The 12,279-nt window shown below is 41.8% G+C and overlaps 1 protein-coding gene across 7 annotated transcripts in view; it reads right to left on the reverse strand.

The window, feature by feature from the left end:
* LOC129857834 (polycomb protein SCMH1-like) overlaps positions 1-12,279 on the reverse strand; it is a 45,480-nt gene that overhangs the window by 9,415 nt on the left and 23,786 nt on the right. The gene's annotated exons all lie outside the window — the stretch shown is intronic.

Below are 12,279 nucleotides of genomic sequence, written 5' to 3' on the forward strand. Positions count from 1 at the left end.
AGTTCAAATAGGATGTTAAGGAATCAAACAAATGCAATTTATCCTCTAGTCTAGAGATCAATATATTCATTCAAGTTTTGTAATTCATTATTTCCTTAATTCATTCAAATGCTGCCTGGCAGGAAACAATGAATGTCAGACTCAGGAAGTAGTATCAAATTGACCCCATGACTGTTTGGTAATACACAATAACACATAACAAACCAGGAAAGAGCAGCGACTTAATCAAAATCATGACATAAACAGCCACTGATCAAGTGATGCCTCTAACAACACAACACAGCAGGAGTGGTAGACCCGACCACACACAAGTGCAGATAGAACTAGACAGCTATTGTGTTAACGTGGGCCATGGTGACCCAGTTTGCTTTCAGCTGTGGAACAAAGGGGCAAGTTGTGTTACACACTTATGTGTTACACTATTTTACTGCCCTGCCTTCATAGGGAAGGATGAGAGACAGAGGGAGAAAGAGTGTTGCCAGGACTACATATACAAATTCCATCTAGACACTGTTGACCTAGAGCACACAACAAACTATACCTGCCTCAGCTTAAACATCAGCACCACAGGTAACTAAAAAATGAAAAGCTGAAATGTCTTGAAATAAGTTCAGGAGTAAAAATTAGCTTAACAAGTCACATAATAAGTTGCGTGTGTGCAATAATAGTGTTTAACATTATTTTAATTGAATACATCTCTGTGCCCCACACATACAGATAATTGTAAGGTCCCTCAGTCGAGCAGTGAATTTCAAACACAGATTCAACCACCAAGACCACTGACCAATATTTTCCAATGCCTCGCAAAGGGCACCTATTGGTAGATTGGTTAAAAAATGTAAAATAAATTTTAAAAAGCAGACATTGAATATTTCTTTGAGGATGGCGAAGTTATTCATTACACTTTGGATGGTGTATCAATACCCCCAGTCATGATTTTCAAACTTTCCATAACAAAACCATTACCTATAGAGAGATGAACCTAGAGAAGAGCAAGCAGGTCCTGGGGCTCTGTTCACAAACAGACCACACAGAGCCCCAGGGCAGCAACACAACTAGACCCAACCAAATCATGAGAAAACAAAAAGATAATCACTTGACACATTGGAAAGAATTTACAAAACAACTGAGCAAACTGCAATGCTATTTGGCCCAGAATGCCTGACCACTGTGACTGACCCAAAATTAAGGAAAGCTTTGACTATGTACAGACTCAGTGAGCATAGCCTTGCCATTGAGAGGCCACCGTAGGCAGACCTGGCTCTAGGAAGTGCAGCTCGGTTTCCACCTCATTTTGTGGGCTATGTGCACACTGCGCACAAAATGAGGTGGAAACCGAGCTGCACTTTCTAACCTCCTGACAAATGTATGATCATATTAGACACATATTTCCCTCAGATTACACCGACCTACAAAGAATTCGAAAACAACTCAAATTTGTATAAATTCAAAAACAAATCAAATGTTTTATAAACTCCCATATCTACTAGGTGAAATACCACAGTGTGCCATCACAGCAGCAAGATGTGTGACCTGTTGCCACAAGAAAAAGGGAAACCAGTAAAACACAAACACCATTGTAAATATAACCCATATTTCTATTTATTTATTTTCCCTTTTGTACACTGTTACAACTCCATACATAGCCATAATATAACATTTGAAATGTCTCTACTCTTTTGAAACTTTTGTGAGTTTAATATTTACCGTTCTTTTCTGATTGTTTATTTGACTTTTGTTTATTATAGATTCACTTGCTTTGGCAATGTAAACATACAGTATGTTTCTCATGCCAATAAAGCCCTTTGAATGGAATTGAGAGAATTCTTCACTGAGATAGATATCAATGGCAGAACTTGCAATGAGTGATACAAAGAAACCAGCAACCTTGTCACTTCATGCACACATACGGTAAAGGGTGAGACAAACAAATACAGACCTTCCACAACAGAGGCTCCTTTGTAAAGTGGTTCTGATTTACAACCCAACAAGCCCCGACAGACAGACAAAGACAGTGAAAGTAGACAGTAGAGTTCCTCTGCTACCCGTGTGACTCGTCCTCTCTGCACACTTCCTTCCTCCCTTGAGTTTTGATACACTTGCAAGGCCTAGCCAATGGGGACCGGACAATACCTAATTCCTCATAAACCGCAGACAGTTAACTCTCCCTCGTTGTAATCTCTGTGCAATTCTCACCAGAAGAAAAAGCAAACTAGCAGTCTACAGAGGCCCATCAAGCAGACAATGCTGACACTGCCTGGGAAATAAGAGTAGTAGCAATAAAGACACAAACTGCCGACAGCTGTCAGATATGGTGTTTACATGTATCTTTAAACCTCACACCCTGTAGTACACACCCTTCCGTTATTAGGAGCCAGGCCAAGTCTAAATCACACGCTGCCTAAAGTGTACGAAGCAACCACAGCATGCAAAGTCAAACATGAATGCGGACACTCGCACTTAACACATGACTTAGCCTATGGGGCAATACACCAGACCTGGGTTCAAATACATGTGTATTTGAGTATCTGGTATTTAAAAATACTTTTTCTGTGTATTTGAGTATTTTCAAATACACAGATTAAAACAATTACTTTCATTTGAGTATTTGAATGGTTATTTGTAAAAAATAAAAAAAATAAAAACTATTACAATTTGGTAGAGTATTTCCAAATACTTATTTCAAATGCTATTTTCAAATACCTGGGTTAAATGCATGGGAGTGTATTTGAGTCGGTGTATTTTCAAATACTTTGAGAGTATTTCCAAATACATTAAAATATTCAACTACTTGTCTTTTCAAATATAATATATTAGAATACTTAATTCACTTACATTTTAGTAATTTAGCAGGTACTCTGAAGAGGTAGGGTTTCACATGTTTTCGGAAGAAAATACAATGCTGTTCTAGCTTCAGGGGTAAGCTGGTTCCACCATTGTGGTGAAAGAGCTTGGACTGGACTGGTGGGAGCTGCCAAGAGACCAGAGGTACATTGAATGTATGTGAAAGTAATTAAGACATTTGAAATAGTATTTGAACCCAGGTTTGTAAAATACACACACCCATAATGACATGCACGAATGTACACATTCGTATAAGACACAGTGCCTATCATATGTATCCACTTGGATTTCCTTCACATTTTGTGGCGTTACAAAGAGGGATTAAAATTGATTATATTGTGATTTTTTTTGTCACCAATCTACGCAAAATACTCCTTAATGTCAAAGTGAAAACAAAATTCTATAAATGTTTACAAATTAATATAAAATAAATAACAAAAACAGCTTGGTTATATAAGTATTAATTTGTTATGGCAAGCCTAAATAAGTTCAGGTGTAAAAATGTGCTTAAGAAATCACATAATAGTTTGCATGGACTCAGTCTGTGTGCAATAATAGGGGGTAACATGATTTTTGAATGACTACACCATCTACACTACATCACCAAAAGTATGTGGACATCTACTCGTCGAACATGTCATTCGAAAATCATGGGCATTAATATGGAGTTAGTTCCCCCTTTGCTGCTATAACAGCCTCCAATTTTCTGGCAAAGGCTTTCCACTAGATGTTGGAATATTGCTGCGGGGACTTGCTTCCATTCAGGCACAAGAGCATTAGTGAGGTCGGGCACTGATGTTGGGCGATTAGGTCTGGCGCGCAGTCAGCATTCGAATTCATCCAAAAGGTGTTTGATGGGGTTGAGGTCAGGGCTCTGGGCAGGCCAGTCAAGTTCTTCCACACCGATCTCGACAAACTATTACTGTATGGACCTCGCTTTGTGCATGTGGGCATTGTCATGCTGAAACAGGAAAGGGTATTCTCCAAACTGTTGCCACAAAGTTGGAAGCACAGAATCGTCTAGAATGTCATTGTGTGCTGTAGCGTTAAGATATCCCTTCACATGGAACTAAGGGGCCAAGCCCTAACCATGAAAAACATCCCCAGACCATTATTCCTCTTCCACCAAACTTTACCGTTGGCACTATAAATTGGGGTAGGTAGCGTTCTCCTGGCATCCGCCAAACCCAGATTCGTTCTACTGACTGCCAGATGGTGAAGCGTGATTCATTACTCCAGAGAACCAGTTTCCACTGCTCCAGAGTCCAATGGCGAGCTTTACACCGCTTGGCATTGCGCATGGTGATCTTAGGCTTGTGTGCAGCTGCTCTGCCATGGAAACCCATTTCATGAAGTGAGGCACTTTTGGAACTCGGTAGTGAGTGTTGCCACCGAGGACAGTCGGTTTTTACGTGCTACGCGCTTCAGCACTCGGCGGTCCCGTTCTGTGAGCTTGTGTGGCCTTCCACTTTGTGGCTGAGCCGTTGTTGCTCCTAGACTTTTCCACTTCACAATAACAGCACTTACAGTTGACCAGGGCAGCTCTAGCAGGGTAGAAATTTGACGAACTGACTTGTTGGAAAGGTGGCATCCTATGCCGGTGCCACGTTGAAAGTCACTGACCTCTTCAGTAAGGCCATTCTACTGCCAATGTTTGTGTATGGAGATTGCATGGCTGTGTGCTCGATTTTATAAATCTTTCAGCAACGGGTGTGGAATCCGCTAACTTGAAGGTGTGTCCACATACTTCTGTATATATAGTGAATGTACCTCACACACTCAATTATCTTTAAGATCCTTCAGTTGAGTAGTGAATTCTAAGCACAGATTTAACCAAAAAGTCTAGGGACCTTTCCAATGCTTTGCAAAGAAGGGCACCAATTTTTTACAAAGCAAACACTGAATATCCCTTTGAGCATGGTGAAGTTATTAATGAGGCTTTGGATGGTGTAGCAATACAACCAGAACATGTGCAGACCAGCTGGCTGGTGTGTTTACGGACATATTCAGTCTTCCCTATCCCAGTCTGTTGTCCACACTTGCTTCAAGATGTCCACTATTGTTCCAGTACCCAAGAAAGTGAAGGTAACTGAACTAAATGACTATCGCCCAGTAGCACTTACGTCATCATGAAGTACTTTGAGAGGCTAGTTATGGATAATATCACCTCCACCTTATCCGACACACCCCCATCAGACCCGCGATGCAAAAAGAAGGAAGTTACCCCACCCAAATAAAGCAAAAGTTACATTTTAACATTCATGAGGAGAAGAGACAGTCAACGGACCATTTTGTGGTGCTGAAATGTAAAGCTGCGACCGCAGTGCAATCAATATTAGGTGAACAGCGCCTGGTGTTGAAATTATAACTAGCTAACTTGTTATGCAAGTGGCGAACAGGAATAGATATCTTCATTTTAATTTGACTTTATAAACAAGAGAGCTTATTTGCAGCCTATTTCTTCCGAGCTTTACATAAAATAACTAGGATGAGGTAAGCTATGTCTTAACAGCATTTTTCACAAAAAAACAATGTTGCCTAATAGAAGTGCAAGTTTTTCCAAGTGGGCCTGCTTTCACTGGCAACTGGACAAAAATGTAGCATCCTACATAAAACAATAATGTAAAGAAAAAAAGGTGAGGTCTGCAAATGTCTGTGTCGGAATGTCTCGGGATAGCTTGCTCCTGTAATGTCAGAAAATACTGTCAGCATGAGACCTAAAATAGCCTTGGATAAGTACTTAGTATTTGCTAAGTCATATAGGCTACTAAGTTACTTACTCAATGGGAAAAGTTGCATTTATCCTCGGACACGATCTTGTTGATGGTGGGTGAGCTGTGATTTTGATACGCAGGCAGTCCTCGATTGACGTCTGAAATCTAGTTTCTGTCGTGAATCTAGATTGCGTTCATAGAGGAAAAGGAGGACTTACAGGTGTAAGTTGATTCAAACAATGTTAGCATATAAAATGCAAGTTTCTTTATTGTGCTGTATTCCTGAGCTTGCCACCCAAAACGCACTCAGGGACATGGCACTCCTGATTCTTCAACGTGTGTAAGCGCAGCCTTCAGATGAAAAGTAAAAATCGAACTACTCAAGCTTCCTAGTAAAGGACTCAAGTTTTCCCACCATGTCCACGACTGTTTTCCCTCTTCCTTGTAACTGCAGATTTAACCAGTTTAAAGTGACAGAACAGGTTAGCCAAAAAAAGAACGGAGAGGAAATCCTCATTTTCCAGAATGCGAAGGTGGTCAGCTGCTGCACATATTTAGCTTTTTCTAAGAAAACCGACAATCTGGTCATGCAGCTCACAGAACCACTCCAGCGCTTTTCTTTTACTCAGCCAGCGATTCTGTCACAAGCTTGCGGAAAAGACGGTGTTGGGTGCTTGCTTCCAGACAAACTAAACACATTCTTTGCCCGCTTTGAGGATAATACAGTGACACCGACGCGGCCCGCTACCAAGGACCGCGGGCCCCCCCCCCCCTCCTTCTCCATGGCCGACGTAAGTAAGACATTTAAACGTGTTAACCCTCGCAAGGCTGCCGGCCCAGACAGCATCCCTTGCCGCGTCCTCAGAGAATGCGCAGACCAGCTGGCTGGTATGTTTACAGACATATTCAATCTCTCCCTATCCCAGTCTGCTGTCCCCACATGCTTCAAGATGGCCACCCATTGTTCCTGTACCCAAGAAGGCTTAAGGTAACTGAACTAAATGACTGTCGCTTTGAGAGACTAATCAAGGATCATAATCACCTCCAACTTACTTGCCACCCTAACCCACTTCAATTTGCATACCACCCCAATAGGTCCACAGACAATGCCATCGTCATCCCACTGCACACTGCCCTGTCCCATTTGGACAGGAGGAATACCTATGTGAGAATGCTGTTCATTGACTACAGCTCAGCATTCAACACCATAGTACCCTCCAAGCTCATCATTAAGCTTGAGTTCCTGGGTCTCAACCCCGCTCTGTGCAATTGGGTCCTGGACTTCCTGACGGGCCACCCCCAGGTGGTGAAGGTAGGAAACATCTCCACTTCACTGATCCTCAACAATGGAGCCCCACAAGGGTGCATGCTCAGCCCCCTCCTGTACTCCCTGTTCACCTATGACTGCGTGGCCATGCACACCTCCAACTCAATCATCAAGTTTGCAGACGTCACAACAGTAGTGGGCTTGATTACCAACAACAACGAGACAGGAGGTGAGGGCACTCAGAGTGTGGTGTCAGGAAAATAACCTCTCAATCAACCTCAACAAAACAAAGGAGATGATCGTGGACTTCATGAAACAGCAGAGGGAGCACCCCCCTATCCACACCGACAGGACAGCAGCAGTTCCTCGGCGTACACATCACGGACAAACTGGAATGGTCCACCCACACAGACAGTCTGGTGAAGAAGGCGCAATCGCGCCTCTTAAACCTCAGGAGGCTGAAGAAATTTGGCTTGTTACCTAAAACCCTCACAAACTCTTACAGATGCACAATTGAGAGCATCCTGTCGGGCTGTATCACCGCCTGGTACGGTAACTGCACCGCTCACAACCGCAAAGCTCTCCAGAGGGTGGTGCGGTCTGCACAACGTATCACCGAGGGAAATTACCTGCCCTCCAAGACACCTACAGCACCCGATATCACAGGAAGGCCAAAAAGATCATCACGGACAACAACCACCCGAGCCACTGCCTGTTCACCCCGCTACCATCCAGACGGTGAGGTCAGTACAGGTGCATCAAAGCTGGGACAAAGAGACTGAAAAACAGGCTATCAGACTGTTAAACAGCCAGACTCGAAATCATTGGCCACTTATAAAAGGATCACTAGTCACATTAATAATGTTTACATATCTTGAATTACTCATCTCATATGTATATACTGTATTTTACACCATCTATTGCATCTTGCCTACGTCGCTCGGTCATATATTTATATGTATATACGTATATTGTTATTCAATCCCTTTATTTAGATTTGTGTGTATTAGGTAGTTGTGGAATTGATAGATGACTTGTTAGATATTACTGCACTGTCAGGACTAGAAGCACAAGCATTTCACTACACTCGCATTAAAATCTGCTAACCACGTGTATGTGACCAATAAAATGTGATGTCTCCCTGACAAAGTTGATTATGTGCATTACTTTATCCTTTACATCTTTTAGCTCATCGTTTAGTCTGGCACACAGCACACTCTGATGGATAAGATAGTGCAAGCCATTCATTTGGGGGGCGATTTCCTTTAACCTGCTGACCAGGCCGTGTCTGCCCAACATAAAAGGAGCCCAGTCGGTAACCACAATATTGACTTTTTCGAATGACAGGCATGCTGCGTAAACAATTCTTCCAGCTTTGTGAATATGATGTCCCCGGTGGTGTGTCCTTCGAGGGGAATCCGTGCCAGCAGCTCTTGTTTAAATTCCTTTCCATCAAAATAACAGACATATACACACACAAACAACTGTGCTACAACGGTGTTGTTAGTACACTCATCAAAAGCCAGGGCAAAAGGTTCAGCCTGATTGAGCCCCTCTAGAACGATCCTATGCACATCATCTGCCAGTGCATGGAGGGGGCGGCGGGCTGTTGATGCAGACAGGAGCACCTGTTTGACAGACGCTGTTATGTTATCCAAATCAACAATTGTCAAGAAACTGAAGATCTCGTACAACGCTGTGTACTACTCCCTTCACAGAACAGCGCAAACGGTCTCTAACCAGAATAGAAAGCGGAGTGAGAGGCCTTCGTGCACAACTGAGCAAGAGGACAAGTACATCAGTGTGTCTAGTTTGAAAAGCAGACGCCTCACAAGTCTTCAACTGGCAGCTTCATTAAATAGTATATGCAAAACACCAGTCTCAGTGTCAACAGTGAAGAGACGACTCCGGGCTGCTGGTCTTCTAGGCAGTTTTCCTCTGTCCAGTGTGTGCTCTTTTGCCCATCTTAATATTTTCTTCTTATTGGCCAGTCTGAGATATTACTTTAGCTTTGCAACTCTGCCTAGAAGGCCAGCATCCCAGAGTCACCTCTTTACTGTTGAAATTGATCAATGATCAATGATCCTTTTAAAATGATAAACTTGGATTAGCTAACACAACGTGTCATTGGAACACAGGAGTGATGGTTGCTGATAATGGGCCTCTGTACGCCTATGTAGATATTCCATAAAAAAAATCTGCCGTTTCCAGCTACAATAGTCATTTACAACATTACCAATGTCTACACTGTATTTCTGATCAATTTGATATTATCTTAAATGGACAAAAATGTTTGCTTTTCTTTAAAAAAAAACAAGGAAATTTCTAAGTGACCCCAAACTTTTGAATGGTAGTGTATACATACAGTACCAATCAAAAGTTTGGACACACCTACTCATTCAAGGATTTGTCTTTATTTGTACTATTTTCTACATTGTAGAATAATAGTGAATACATCAAAACTCCAAAATAACACATATGGTATCATGTACTAACCAAAAAAAAGTATTAAACAGATATATTTAGATTCTTCAAAGTAGCCACCCTTTGCCTTCATGACAGCTTTGCACACTTGGCATTCTCTCAACCAGCTTCATGAGGTAGTCACCTGGATTGCATTTCAATTAACAGGTGCGCCTTGTTAAAAGTTAATTTGTGGAATTTCTTTCCTTCTTAACTTAAAACCTCTACAGGATAGGTGGGTCCCACGTGGGACAGTTGAGCCAACGAAGGCTAACGGGATTAGCATGAGGTTGTAAGCAACAAGAACATTTCCCAGGACATAGACATATCTGATATTGGGAGAAAGCTTAAATTCTTGTTAATCTAACTGCACTGTCCAATTTACATTAGCTATTACAGTAAAATAATACTATGCTATTGTTTGAGAGTGCACAGGTATGAACTTGAAACTGTATTAATAAACCAATTACTGACATTTGGACAGTCTTGATATAACATTTTGAACTTAAATGGAATGGTTCATTGGATCAGTCTATAACTTTGCACATACACTGCTGCCAGCTAGTGGCCAAAATAAAAATTTAGCCTGGGCTGGAATAATACATTATGGCCTTTCTTTTGCATTTCAAAGATGATGGTACAACTTCAAAGTGTTTCCTTTCAAACGGTATCAAGAATATACATATCCTTGCTTCAGGTCCTTAACTACAGACAGTTACATTTGGGTATGTCCTTTTAGGCGAATATAGAAAAAAAGGGTCCGACCCTTAATAATGTGTTTGAGCCAATCAGTTGTGTTGTGACAAGTGAGGTGGTATACAGAAGATAGCCCTATTTGGTAAAATACCAAGTCCATATTATAGCAAGAACAGCTCAAATAAGCAAAGAGAAATGACAGTCCATCATTACTTTAAGACATGAAGGTCAGTCAATCCGGAAAATGTAAAGAAAGCTTCTTCAAGTGCATTCTCAAAAACCCTCAAGCACTATGATGAAACTGGCTCTAATGAGGACCGCCGTGTCTTTGTGAGATTCGGGGTAGGTGAACGGATGATCTCTGCATGTGTAGTTGCCACCGTGAAGCATGGAGGACGTGGTGTGATGGTGTTTTGCTGATGAACTTTTGACTGGTACTGTATATTGCTTATATAATTTTCAAGATGAAAAAACATTTTCAGTGTAAACTTATTAAACAACTAAAACTAAATATAATCTACAGTGCATTCGGAATGTATTCAGACCCCTTGACTTTTTCCACATTTTCTTATGTTACAGCCTTAATCTAAAATGGATTAAATAAAAATTATCATAAATCTACACACAATACCCCATAATGACAAAGCGAAAACAGGTTTTTAGAAATGTTAGCAAATGTATTAAAAAACAAAAACAGACACCTTATTTACATAAGTATTCAGACCCTTTGCTATGAGACTCAAAATTGAGCTCCTGTTTCAATTGACCATCCTTGAGATGTTTCTACAACTTGATTGGAGTCCACCTGTGGTAAATTCAATTGATTGGACATGATTTGGAAAAGGCACACATCTGTCTGTATTAAGGTCCCACAGCTGACAATGCATGTCAGAGCAAAAATCAAGCCATGAGGTCGAAGAGGTCCGTAGAGCTCCGAGACAGGATTGTGTCAAGGCACAGATCTGGGGAAGGGTACCAAAAAATGGCTGAAGCATTGAAGGTCCCCAAGAACACAGTGGCCTCCATCATTCTTAAACGGAAGAAGTTTGGAACCACCAAGACTCTTCCTAGAGCTGGCCGTCAGGCAGAACTGAGCAATCGGGGGAAAAGGGCCTTGGTCAGGGAGGTGACTAAGAACCCGAGGGTCACTCGGTCCTAAAGGACTCTCAGGCCATGAGAAACAAGATTCTCAGGACCTCAGACTGGGGGGGAATGTTCATCTTCTAACAGGTCAACAACCCTAAACACACATCCAAGACAACGCAGGAGTGGCTTTGAGACAAGCCTCAGAATGCTCGTGTGGCCCAGCCAGAGCCCGGAACCTGATCGAACATCTCGAGAGACCTGAAAATAGCTTTGCAGTGACGCTCCCCATCCAACCTGACAGATCTTGAGAGGATCTGCAGAGAAGAATGGGAAAAACTCCCCAAATACAGGTGGGCCAAGCTTGTAGCGTCATACCGAAGAAGACTTGAGGCTGTAATTGCTGCCAAAGGTGCTTCAACAAAGTACAGAGTAAAGGGTCTGAATGCAAATGTGATATCAGTTTTTAATACATTTGCAAGATGTTTAATCCATTTTAAAAAGGCTGTAACGTAACAAAATGTGGAAGAAGTCAAGGGGTCTGAATACTTTCCGAATGCACTGTATGTAGAAAAGATAATGGACCTATATATTTTTTTATACGATTATCTTTGAGAACTAACAATCACCTATTTACAAGCTAGACAATCAGGGAAAACCAAAAAAATAAATAATTACACATTCAGGAGCATTTTGTCTTGGGGCCGCCATTGAGTTTGTAAAAACTCCCTCAGAATCCCTCAGATAGCATAAGCCATAGCAAAATGTGTAGAACTGCAGGAAATTAGCTTTAAAACAGCACTTTTGTCATTTTATAAATTTTATATCACCCTTTATTCATTTCAATTTACCCCCCAGCGGTGGAAAACCCACCCTCAATCTGCTGCACTGCTGTCCTCTCCTTCACTCTCTACTCTTTTCTAACTCTTACTCCCCTTCTCTCCTTTCTTGCCCTCCTTCACTCTCCTCCCCTCTGCTGACAAGACAATGTAAACAGCCGCTTTTCACAGACAGCTCCCTTTCCCTATTGTTTTTTTCTCCTTCTTTCTCTCAGTCTCTGGTTATCCTAGATGCCCCCTTTGCCTGGGCCCCTTTTAGTGCCAGCATGAGGACCATAGAGTGGGGCATACACTCACACAGCTTTGCCTGATCCCCCCCTTCACAGTCCTGTGCCAAGGTCTCATAAAACACACTCTTACAAAAGTGACCCGT

The sequence above is a fragment of the Salvelinus fontinalis genome, chromosome 6 (assembly GCF_029448725.1).
Source record: "Salvelinus fontinalis isolate EN_2023a chromosome 6, ASM2944872v1, whole genome shotgun sequence".
NCBI lineage: Eukaryota > Metazoa > Chordata > Actinopteri > Salmoniformes > Salmonidae > Salvelinus > Salvelinus fontinalis.